Below are 13,497 nucleotides of genomic sequence, written 5' to 3'. Positions count from 1 at the left end.
CTTTGCGGTCATTCACTTGTCTCCTCAGAACATTTAAAAGGCATTCTCATTCACACGCGTCCTCACACCCATCTACAGCACACATACTGCATTCATTCATATGCATGCACTTACAGACACCGCCTTGCCTACATACATGCACACATCCCTTCACATGTTTGGAGGCATGCCCTTTTTCCTAGATACATACAATCCTTGCACACATGCATACACAAACACATTTGTTTTTCCTTACCTGATTCACACCAGACTCAGCACAATGCTGCCTCCTCAGCTGATCCCTGCTCCAGAGGCCTCTGGCTCCCCCGCAGGCAAAGATAGGAATCAGGGAGCGCTTCCTGGTTCCAGAAATGGATGAATGAGCCTGCACAGTGACAGCTGTAACTGGCCACACAGCGCAGCTGAGTGGGCATTTACATATCTTTGGTGGGCCTTGTCCGCTCAGGCCCTACCTGGTCTACGCCTCTGCTTCACCTGCTACAACTACGCAGACGATACTCAAATCATCTACAAACTCGCCAATGAACAAGAGATGAACACAACGCTAGTAGACTTGTCTCAAAGAACTCTACCAATGGATGAACACTAACAATCTCAAACTCAACCCAGACAAAACGGAAATCATGATTACATCCAACAAAACTCTTCAAAGATTTTGCTGAGACACTAGCACCCTGGGTGGTTCAATTTGTGAACCAGTCCTTTGATGAGGCATAAGTCCGAGAGAATCTAAAGGAGGCATGGATTACTCCACTTATTAAAAAGGAGAACTTGGATCCGTCAATCCTGGTCAATTTCAGGCCTATTACAAACATGCCTTTCCTGCTCAAAATAATTGACAGGATTGCGTACACTCAATATCAAAAATTTGTTGAGTCCAACAATATACTGGCAAATGAACAATACGGCTTCCGAGCGAAGCATGGTACCGAGACAGCCCTTCTAGATCTCCAGGCCAATATTGCCAGTATTATTGAACGAGGGAGCACTGCGCTACTGTTACTGCTTGATCTTTCCTCGGTTTTCGACCTTATAGATCATGACCTTCTGGCCGAGAGGCTGATAACAGTTGGTAGATGCTCCCCACTAGCAGTTAAATGGTTTAAATCCTACTTAGGTCCAAGGATGGCGGCAGTGGCAAAGGGAGACTTTTTCTCCCTCAAAACCTTACTGACTTGTGGCGTACCGCAAGGATCATGTTTGTCACCACTACTTTTTAACATCTTCTCTAAACTTCTGTGTGATATGCTAAAAACCCTGTGTGTCCGGTTTACCAACTATGCCGATGACACACAGTTGTTTTGCGAGCTATCTGGATCCTACGAAAAGGATGCGCAAAGAGTCAATGAGGTGTTAAGTGCTATTCAAAAATGGATGGCAAACAACTCTCTTGCTCTCAATGAAGGGAAAACCGAACCTTTGATACTTGGTACCCCCCAGAAGATAAAACAACTAAATGCTCAATACAGTAAATTCAAAATCAATAATACCTACATCGAGGTCTTGGACCATGTAAAAACTCTAGGAATTTTTATGGACTCGCATCTCTCATTTAAGAGACATGTATTTTACCTGAAATCCACCTTTGCTTTTTACTCGAATTTCATTTGTCAAATTCGTCCTTACCTCACCGAGCAAAACCTCGCTCTGATTGCTGGGGCTATAATAAACTCAAAGTTAGACATTGCAATAGTCTCCTGATGGGCACGTCTAAGAGCAACATAAAAAAATTACAAACTATACGGAACGGAGCAGTCAGAGCTGTTGCTGGACTTTGCTGACGTGATAAAGTCACAGCAGCAAGGAGGAAGCTCCATTGGGTTCCTGTCCAACAAAGGATCAAATTTAAGGGTACCATCATTGTCTACAAATGCTTATCTGGCGATGCTCCAAACTATTTAGCCAACCAACTAAGGAAGGCACCTTTTAGAAGAGAACTTCGCTCTAATGGTAAACAAGATTTACACCAACCTCGTCAAATTCTTAAACGAGCTGGCGGCATGAATTTCTCCTATTGGGGTCCTATGATCTGGAACTCCATACCTCATAGGGTTAAGAATAGTGCATCTCTCACTGTATTTAGGAAACAACTTAAGGCCCACCTGTTTGACGAGGGAGAAAACTAGCTCTGATGATTACATAGTGTTGTGGAAATGCATTGTTTTGTGTTTCTCTTTCCTTGTCTTTGTGAGCGCTCTGAGGCCGATGGGCGATTTAGCGCTATATAAAAACCACTGCAGATAGAACAACCAAGGGTACAACCAGTACATCCCATGGCCCACAGTAATGGGAACAACACCTGCACCATCCGAAATTGTCAAAAACCTTGGAATCCTAATGGATAATGAGCTAACCTTAGAACCGCAAGTTAGCGCAATAATTACAAAATGCTTCTTCCATCTACACACGATCAAATATTCTACCACTTCTCTCCTTCACGCACATAACACTGGCCATCATCTCCCTCATCATGTCCAGGATAGACTATGCCAACAGCTTATACCTTGGAATGGTAGACTACTTACTGAAGAAACTGCAACATATAAAGAACTCAGCTGCCAGACTTCTCCTAAAACTCTCATGAAGGGAATACATCACTCCACCGCTAAGAATGCTACATTGGCTCCCAGTAAAAAAAGAATCCCCTTCAAAACTATGTGCATAACACACGTAGCAATACATGGCTTAGAAGCGGAATTCATACAAAAGAAAATCCCCATCTACAAGCCGACTAGAACACTCAGATCCAGCGACGACATCCGCCTAGAACCTAAACTGTACACGAGAAGAAAACCTGATGCTTAGCTGTAAAACGATGGAACTCAGTCCCCAAAGAAATAAGAACTATGAAGGACCACCTAAAATTCAGAAAACTTTTAAAAACCTGGCTCTGAATGGGACAAAAAACAAATTAACAACATCGTCTCACCATGAAATGAAGTCTGAGAAATACTGGAGAGTATGTTGAATCAGAATAAAGTGCAGGGAAGAAGGGAGCAGTCTGAATGGTAAGGAGACCTAGGTGTACCCTTCCCTATAGAGGGTCAAACGGGAAACAGGGGACAGAGATGGTCCGACTTAATTGGACCACTGATAGAAAGCCTGCATTAATAAGGGGAGAGAGAGGTGCCCAGATCGGAGCTGATGGACCACAGGACACAGGGTACACATCCCAATGTGGAGGAACCCGCAGGTGTGGTAATTGCGGCACACCAAAAATATACTGGAGGGGAGGATACAGCCATTTGAGGACCCACTATTCCATGCACAGCATAGGAGGGCCAAGTGTATCACACCGGAATACACGACAGGGGAAGGAATACGTGAAACAGTCAATTAAAACAGATGATGTAGGATAAGGCACTGCCACTAAGCAGCCGTACTAAAAAAACAAAATCTTTCTGCATATCATTACTTCTTTAAATTAATTCCATTACTGCCACATTGCCACTGAATTGCCGCACCACCAAACTACGAGTGTGGTGGTAAATTTTACTTCCAACTTTTACTTGGAGGTAAAAGTAAAAGTTGGAAGTAAAATTTCCTGCCACTAAAAATCAGTGGAATTACCGTCGGGGAATTTCCACCAGCTGTAATTCCACCGAAATCCCCATGAAGTCCTATGGACTCCAAGAATGGGGAATTAACACCACCCTTCTACCACTTGTCATCCTGCGGTAAATCCGTGGGACCAAGTGGCAGTAACAGTCATTCTGTTTGGTGGTATTTTGGCATTTTTACTGCCAGAATACCACCAAACTCGTAATGAAGCCCTTTGTCTTTTCTATCTTTGTCTCTCTCGCATATCAGGTTCGTCTCGCCTATCAGTTTCGACTATCTCTCCTTTTGTCCTTTGCCTTCTGACTCCATTCGTTCACTGCTCCCCTTCTGTCCCATTGCTCTTCCAACTGCTTCTTGCTAGTTCTCATTTCTCCTCATTCCTTCTCTACTCATCTGTGTTTGTTGATCCTCATTTTCTCGTCTACCCCTTTATCGCCTCATTGTTTTCCACATTGCTTACTTTTCTTCTGTGATATTTGTAATGGTTTGTAATACATCATTAGCAAACACCAGTTAACCCTTAGAGACAGAGGGAGAGAACATTTTGGGTGGGATGACAACTACCCCCAAGTTATTGACTCAAGGTGAAGCAGAAGACAATAAAATGAGAAAGGTAATCATTCTAAGCAATAGTTACCCCTCAACAGGTTTATTAGACTGTTAGCACTTTAAAATAAAACATATAGTTAATACATTGACAGCTGTTAGGCACCTGCTAATGTCTGAATGTTTGAAATTAGGCTAATAACAGAGATTACGGACTACATTCTGAGCCTTTTGTTTAGTTTAGAGGTCAGGTGTCTTCTAAGGGCTAATATCATTGAAGCAAGTTCTTGGATATGTACCGTCAAATAACCTCTAGCAACCCAAGACAATAGGCCTCAGTGCAGCAAGGACTTTTAGTGCAGGACGTTACCACCAGTACAGACATGCAGAGGACATTATTGCTATTAGCACCTTGGCATCACTGCTAGTAGTATAAAAAGGACTTACCAGAGTATCTGGCTGGCAATCGAGGAGTGAACCCGGGCAGCTTGGGAGGAGCTAGGGTGAACAGGCAGAGGGAAAAGAATTCCCAGAGCAAGGCCATCGGCACAGGCTAGCGAGGCATGATGCGTGGGGTCTGTGAAAGGGGTCAGGTAGCCAGGGGAGGTGCACGGAGAAGAAGAAGGCTGAGTATACCAATGCAGGGCAGTTAGGAAGGCCATGAAGAGAGAGAACATTGTGGTTCAAGAAATGCTAGACTGTGCATGGTTTGAGAGCAAAAAGGGGCATGAAAAGGGGCATGAAGTGGCCAAATTGGGTGGTGAACACCACATTTGGGTGCATAGTGAAAGACATTGAAGATGGCGGGGAGAATTGAATGAGTAAGAGGAACAGGCAGTGGCAACAGAATGTAGATGGGATGTTAAAGTGGTAAGGGGTGGCTGGGGCAGGTAGGGCATGAGGGAACAGGGTGAAATGTAGGCCTATAACATTTTTATTATTTTATTTGTATTAATTTGTACCAGGCACCAGGCAGAACTAACTGCATTTAGGCGTTTATCTTATTTTTAGCGTTAGTAATATGCTAAGTACTCACAGTGGAAAGCATAATTGAAACAAATACATTTTGAGAGCCTTCCAGAAACAATATTAATGAGGGTTTATTTCTTAATTCAAGGGGCAATGAACTCCAAAGTCATGGGCAATAAAGAGAGGCTCATCTATCGCCCCTAAGAGTACAAGGGGACTGTGAGACGTTAAGTAATGTTTTGTTCTCAGATCTAAGTGATCTGGTTGGAAGATAAAAATAGGTCTTATCTGCTAGGTAAGGAGGTACCAGTCCATTGATACATTTATAGAACAAACACAGAATCTTAAAATTGATTCTTTGGTCCACCCCCAACCAGTGTAAAGAGTATTGACGATTGGACACAGGGCTACAATTTAGATACAAGCAAGCAGCATCCACATGGTCTGAGGCCCTTCTCAGCTGCGCAGAGCACGCCGGCTATTTTTGTCTTGTTCAAACACACTCATTCAGATCAGCCTTTAAAGCTGAAGTGAGGTTGAAAGATAAAGAGAAAAGTTCACATGGGGCCATCTGGTGCTCAGCAGCGAGAGAGAGATACAAAAATACAGCCAATGCCGACCGGCGTGTGTCTAGTCTCCTTTTCCAGGCAGTTCGAAACACAACATGGCGGATCATTTATGAATATGTGGTTAAGATTGTTATTTGGCTAGAGTCACCTATTTTGTCACACGGTGAGGTGTTGGGTAGATAATTTGCTTTCAAATGTTATATTAATGGTTTATACATTTTAATGAGATCCATGTGAGTCTTTGTACAGTGGTTATCTAAATGTTTTTTGGCTTTGTGTCACACACCTTGTTGGTAAATGTGGCGTCTTTACAATTCTGTTGATATTGAATCCAGTATTAAAGGAAACATTTTTCTAGACAGTGGAGTATGTTATTTAACTTTTTAAAGAAATAAGCTATATCATTGGAACAACAACAATCTCATATGTCAGTCTTTGGGTGGCTCACGTGTTGTGCTACTAATTTAGGGGATTTTGTGTATGCAGATTTTCATGAATGCCTGGTCTATCCCCTCTCATTTTGGGTCCCTCTTTGGTGTTGTGGGTCCCTTTAGCTACCCGAAATACCATCCTAACTGCTGTGTTTTGGGCTACTTGTAGTCTCTGTAATGGGTATTTCAGTATGCCAGCGAGAATGGATTTGGCATAATCCAATTTTGAATTTACAAATGACCCTGCAACTACTGGAATATCTATTGGAGCCAAGTATGGGAGAACTGTTTGCAGTAATCAAAGGGTGAAGTAAATGGAGCAAACTGTGGCACCAACATGATGATTGCAGGCTAAGTTGGACCGCCAGTAACACCCTTAATTCTTCACTTTCGGAGAAACGAGGTCGGTAGGCTGAACAGGGGAAGGGGGAGAATGGTATCAATGCATTGACTGGACCATCATTTTGGGCACAGCAGTATGATTTCCGTTTTTGTCGGGTTAAATTGGAGTTTATTTATTGTCATCCAACTTTCGATTTCTTATGTGCATTGTGTAATGTTTAGGGTGGAGACATTAGAATTATTAACCCACAGATATAACTATGTGTCATCTGCTTAAGAGTGATATGACAACTTAAACTTAAACAAGATACATATAAATATTAAACAGGATGGGAGACAGATAGGATCCCTGTCGGACTCCACACTGCACTGGAGCATCTTTTGAGACATAGGGCCTCATTACGGGTCCGGCGGTAACCCTGCTGGTGTTACCGGCAGGTTGCCGCCGGACCCGTGATATTTTACTGGCGCCTGACTTCCTGCTGCCACTGGCTGATTACGAATCCGGCGGCCCGGGAAGTCAGGCGCCAGTAAATTGTAAATCCCCATTCCCATAGGGTCCCATGGCACTGTATGAGAGTGGGCACACGGAAGCACCGGCACCGTTGCTAACATTGCTGGTGCTTCCGTGACGGGTCTGACTACCGTCGCCGCTGTGCCCGGTAGGATCAGACCTGTTGGGCAGTGCGACCACGGAAGGCAAACTCGCAGCCTTGTTTCCGGATCGGCAAACTCCTAATGAGGCCCATAGTTTCCCAATTTAACGCATTGGTGCTGCTCTGTCCAAAAAGTCAAAAAGCAAGCAAATGCAATGTCAGATATGCCCACCACTGTGGTGCGTCTAGATATCATGATATCGAAGTCCACCGGATCAAAGGCCGCTGAGTCGTCCAGCATGATTAGTAGAGTCAGTGCTCCTTAATCATCATTTTTTTAGAACATCGTCCCATACTGCAACCAATGCTGTCTCGGTTCTGTGTAGGGGATAGAACCCAGATTCATATGTGTAGGGAAATGTAATGGGGAAATACCTTTTCCTATTCTGAATTTCAACAAGGGTAGCTTCACATTTCATCATCCACATTTTAGCACAGGTCTCAATTTTAACTAGGTCCAAGGCTGTGAGACTCATGTGTGTGACTCAAGGGTGTGAGACTCAGGCTGAATCTAATAGAGGCCAATGTTGGGAATGCACACAACATGTTCTAGAAATATAATCACTGTGCTCCACGATCCCACGGTTGTGGACTGAGTTACACTAAAAATAAACTAACATGAAAGTAACACACTTATCCATTTAACATATGACAGATTCCCATACTAACATTTAGTGCAAACGGTCCATGCAGGCAATATAAACCTGGTGCAGATTGATGGAAATGCTCTGTAGTTTGGAAATTAAATAAATTAAATGTGCAGGCTTAAAGCTGCGCTGTGTCTGAATGGGGAAATGACAAATCAGAAGTATGGAATGTGAGATCCGTTCTGCTAAAGACATTGCATTGTTTAAAAAGCTTTTAGAGCAGGAAGACAGCACTGAGATGTAGCTATTATTTCCGTTTATAAGCCGTGAGGATGGACATGTTCAGAACATTCTTGGATTGGCTGACTGACAAAAAGGGAGGTGGTTTGAATGACACATGAGGTCTTATGAAAAGGCTTGCATCGAAAAAGGGCTGGGCGCTCAATCCCTCACTGGCTGTGGAGCTGGCAGCTGTCTAAATAGGGTTCGTTCCATGTGTTATTTTCCTCTGGCTGAATTGGGGAGCAGAAAGGCTGGTAGAGGGTTCGTTCCAGGCAAAAAGGGAGAGGACCAGATAAGAGTTCTTCTGGCCGACAACTAGATTGGGGTCGCGAGCAGTTCAAGACACACACACAATTAAAACATTTTTTTGGTAAGTTCAGTCAATTTGAGGAGCGAGCTGATGAATGAATGCTTAATGTTAGGTAGTATAGAATAGGGTAAGTCATTTCATTTTTAGGTGCTGCATGATGCAATTTTAAACATGGATGTAAAACTGTGTTTATGTTTCTCCAAGTTTTGCTGCGATAAAACTCGGATGTGACAAAAGCCTGTGCTCTACCAATTCTTGTTGCATAGTTCAAGGCCAATGTTGGCTTGGCAGAACTCTGGGCATTACCGCAAATAGAATGTTTTGAAACCCATTGCAGGAAAGGCTTTGCTTATATAATGTTATGTTACTTTGCATTTATATAGCGCCTTATGTACCATTGCTATGGTCTGAAGGCGCTGGTAGGTTTACCGCCCTTGGGAACCGGAGTTCAGGTCAGTATAGAGAGTAGAGAGAGTCAAAGGTGTGTGTGAGCACCGGATATGTGTGCAGCTGGTGTGGCATTCGTGTAATTTAGCAGTAGGTGTGGTGGTTGAGAGATCAGGAGTATGTGTTCGTTCTGGCAGGATTTATCCAGACCGAATGTGGCTGCATTAGGCCTGAGGAGAACGCCTGACTGGGGGGTGTGTAACCAGCAGTGTTTACTTAGAGTGATGGGGAGTATGCGGCAGATGTTATTATGAGAACAGTTATATCGAATGGTGTCATAGTATCTCTGTGTTCTAGTTGAATGGTGGTGTAAAGAAGAGAGTAAGCGTGGTGATGTGATATGATGGGTTACATGCTCTTTCAAACGTTCCATGCACTCCAAAACGTTCCATGTAAGCCACACAATTCTATGCACTCCAGTCCGCTCCACGCACTCCAATCCGCTCTATTTACTCCAATCCGTTCCATGTATTCTAGGTTGTTTTATGCACTTCACCCACATATTTCACCCGTACCATCTACATACGTCGCCCGTTCCATCCACATACGTCACCCGTTCCATCCACATACGTCGCCCGTTCCATCCACGTACGTCGCCCGTTCCATCCGCTCTATGCATTCAGCGGCTCTATGTACTCATCCGCTCTACGCAATCATCCGCACTACGCATTCTTTCGCTCTAGGCACTCATCCGCTCTACATGCACTCTGACTCATCCGTTCTAGGCACTCATCCGCTCTACGCAACTCGTCCGCTCTACGCAACTCGTCTGCTTTATGCCCTCGCACGCTCTACGTATTCACCCGCTCTACGCACTCACCCGCTCTAACGCACTCACCCACTCTAACGCACCCCTCCTTTCTTATACACTCACCCGCTCTCACACTCACAAGCTCTATGCACTCACCCGCTCTAACGCACTCACCCACTCTAATGCACCCCTCCTTTCTTACTCACTCCTTTCTTATGCACTCATTCGCTCATACGCACTCGTCTGCTCCATACATTCGTCGGCTCTACCCACTAGTCTGTTCTACGCAATCATCCGCTCCACACACTCCTCCATTCTTACACACTCCTTCGCTCTGTGCACTCTTCCGCTCTGCTCACCCATCACACTCTGCTCACCCATTCACTCCACGCACTCATCTGCTCCTCGCACTCATCCGCTCTATGCACTTGTTCATTCCACACATTCATCTGCTATATCCACTCATCTGCTCCACAGTCGTTCCCTCATACGCAGTCATCCGCTCTATACACTCATCCGCTCTATACACTCATCCGCTCTGCACATTCATCTGCTCCAGCGTTCTACACATTCTTCCGCACTTCCGCACTCATCCGCTCTGCACCCTCATCCGCTTTGCATACTCATCGGTTCTACACTCATCCGTTCTGCATATTAATTTGCTCTACGCACTCCTGCGTTCTACACACTTCTCTGCACTTACACACTCATTGCTCTACACACTTGTCTGCTCTAGATATTCATCCGCTCAACATACTCATCCGTTCTATATACTCATCTGTTCTATATACTCATCCGATCTACACACATCCGATCTACACACTCATCCGATCTACACACTCATCCGCTCAGCGCATTCATCCGCTCAGCGCATTCATCCGTTCCACACGTTTCATCTATTTTAACGATTTCATCCACTCCATTCACTTCGTTCATTCATCATGCATTTCATTAATTTAAATCTCGTTACTGTTTTTGTACGATTTATTCTTATTATCCACTTCACTGGTTTGGTCTTCTTTACTCGTTCTATTCTGTTAATCCTTTTATTTTATATTAGTGGTTATTAGATGTTAATTTCTCGCATCTAGTAGATTGGTGTCATTTGAGATGCTGTTATTCTGTTTTTGGGTTAGTTTGCGTACGGGTTGGTTTTATGGGAAGAGCCAGGTTTTCAGTAGTTTGTGGAAAGACATTAGATCTTCAGTTAGGCGGATGTGAGGTGGGAGTGCATTCCACAGTGTCAAGGCTGAGAATGATGATCCACCTAACCTGACTGAGTTTGTCTTAGGTATGACTAGGAGGCCGGCTGAGCTTGATCTTAGAGTGCATGCAGGGTGGTAGGGTTTTAGCTTGTCTTGAAGATATTGAGGTCCGGTTTTATGCAATGCTCGATTGGAGATGCATAAGGTTTTGAAAGTCACCCTTCGGGCCACTGGAAGCCAGTGCAGAGTCTTAAGGGCTGGGGGGATGTGGTCTCTTGGGCCGAGTGCAATTAGCAGTTTGGCTGCAGCGTTTTGTGCCCTTTGAAGTTTATTCAGTTGGTAAGCGTGGATTCCGAGGTAGAGGGGGTTTGCGTAGTCCAGTCTTGATATAACAATTGATTGGACCGCGGAAAGTCTGTTGGGAAAGGAGAGATATGGAAAGATGCGCCTAAGGGTTTTAAGGTGGTGGTGGCAGGATTTTGAGACATTGTTGACTTGACGCGAGAGTGTTAGGTCAGAGTCAAGGGTGCATCCAAGGTTTTTCACTGAGTTAGAGGGGGTCGGTGAGTTGACCATGGTGGGTGGCCAGGGTAGTGGTTGTGGAAGAAGTTTGGAGTTGCCACATACCATGATTTCAGTTTTGGAGGGGTTTAACAGGAGGTGGCTTCTGGTCATCCAGATCTCTATGTCAAGGAGGCTGGAGGTGAGGTCAGGTCGGCAGTTGGGTTTTGAGTTCAGGAGTTTTAGAATTAGTTGAGTGTCATCAGCGTAGTTGTAACACAGGATGCTGTGTGAACGAATTATTGGTGGGAGGGTGATCAAGTAGAGATTGAACAGGAGGGCGGATAGGCATGATCCTTGTGGGACTCCCGTGTCGACTGGTCGGGCTTGGAAGGAGTAGGTGGAGAGTATTGTTATTTGGTACCCATCTTTGAGGAATGAAGCTATCCATTTAAGAGCGGTTCCACGAATTCCTAGGGAGTGGAGGCGGTCAAGGAGGATTGAGTGATTGATTGTGTTGAAGGTGGGGGATAGGTCAAGAAGGATTAATGCGGCGCATCCCGCGGAGTCTGCCGTCATTTTAAGGTCATCCCAGATTGAGGTTAGGGTGGTTTCAGTTCCGTGACGGGCTCTGAAACCTGATTGTGCGGGGTCTAGGAGATTGTTGGCTTCGACAAAGGCATTTAGTTGGCAGTAGGCGGTTTGGTCAATGAGTTTGGCAAGGAACCTGGTGTTTGAGATGGGGCGGTAGTTTTTGGGCTCGAGCGGGTCGAGGGAAGATTTATTTATTCGAGGTTTGACATGAACCGTTTTGAATGCGTCCGGAAAGACACCCGAGGAAAGGGAGTCATTTATGATGGATCCTGCGTGTTCTCCTGCGCAGGTGGAAGCGAAAATTTCTTTGAGAGTTGTGGCCGGGCAAGGGTCTAGCGGAGAGCCGGATGGTTTGCGGGCAGATACAAGTTTGAGAAATTGGTCTGGTGATATTGTACTAAAGAATTCGAACGTTGGTTGCATAGTGGTCGCAGGCAGTGGGTTGGCCGGTATGGGGGGAGGGTTGCCTGGTGGATGTAAGAGAGCCAGTTTGGTGGTTAGAGCATTTGTTCTTTCGAGAGCCTTGGTGTAAAAGTGGAGAGAGAGTCGCACAGCGATTTTGAGGTGGTCGGGACGGTCGTAGTGCATGCCGGTTTGGTGAATTCGGAGATGATTTTGTGAAGTTCTTTGCTGGGGTTTTTGCAGTTTAGGATTCGGGAGTCTAGTGGGCTTTTTTTGCTTTCCGGATTTCGGCCTTGTACTGATGAAGGTGTCGGGCCAAGGTGGCTCTGCTCTCCTGGGTTTTGTCTTTCTGCCATTTGCGTTCTAGATAGTTATATAGTTGTTTAGTGGTCTTCAACTCAGGTGTGAACCATCTAGGGAACAGGCCACGGCGGGCTGATGGTTTGCAAGAGGGTGTGAGCCGCATTAGTGAGGTGTTGAGCCATGAGTCAAAGGCGTCGGGGCTTAGTTGTTTTTTGAGTTGGCAGGTAGGTGGTGGAGACTGGAGGAGTGCATCAGCTAGGGCAGGAACGATTATTCATTTTTTCCAGCATTTGCGTAGCTTTGGAGGTTCAGGTTCGAGTACAGGAAGGGGTTCGGGTGAGCGAATGGTGAAAGAAACAATGAAGTGATCGGACCAGATGATGGGGGTCAGGGGGTTCTGATGTATCCAGTTGTGTGAGCTAAAGATGGCATCAGGAGTGTGTCCTTTATAGTGAGTCGGGCCGTTTATGTGGGGTTGGAGGTTTATTGCGTCTAGACCGTCAATCGGAGAGTGTGTCATAGGGTTGGTGGGGATGTCGAGCCATATGTTAAAGTCTCCAAGGAGGGTGAGGTTGGGATGGTTTGGTTGAAGGGTGGCAATAGAGTCGCAGCGGTTGTTTGAGAATTGTCTATCGTAGCCAGGGGGTCTGTAGAATATTAAGAAGCTGTGTGAGAACGACGGGGAGAGGGATAGTTTAACGAGGAGTGATTCGCAGGAAGGAATGGAAGGTTGGTTGTCGATGATTGAGGCGTGGAAGTGAGACTTGAAGACGAATGCTATTCCCCCACCTCTAGGGGGACGGTTCAGTGGGATGAGGGAGTAGTCAGGGGGGAAGGCTTCATTGGCGATTGGGGCGAAGTCATCAGAGAACCAAGTTTCGGTGATGAAAACCAGGTCCGGTTTGTCAGCTGCGAGGAGGTCAAAGATGCAGTGTCTGTTTTTTGCTACGGATCGGGCGTTAAATAGGATGCAGTCCACTTCGGTAGGTGAGGTTGGTGTCGGAGCTGGAGAGGAAGGGGGTGGGGGGAGAGAGTGGAAAC

The sequence above is a fragment of the Ambystoma mexicanum genome, chromosome 12, assembly GCF_040938575.1.
Source record: "Ambystoma mexicanum isolate Mex_15411 chromosome 12, UKY_AmexF1_1, whole genome shotgun sequence".
NCBI lineage: Eukaryota > Metazoa > Chordata > Amphibia > Caudata > Ambystomatidae > Ambystoma > Ambystoma mexicanum.
Note: the sequence above shows the minus strand (reverse complement) of the source record.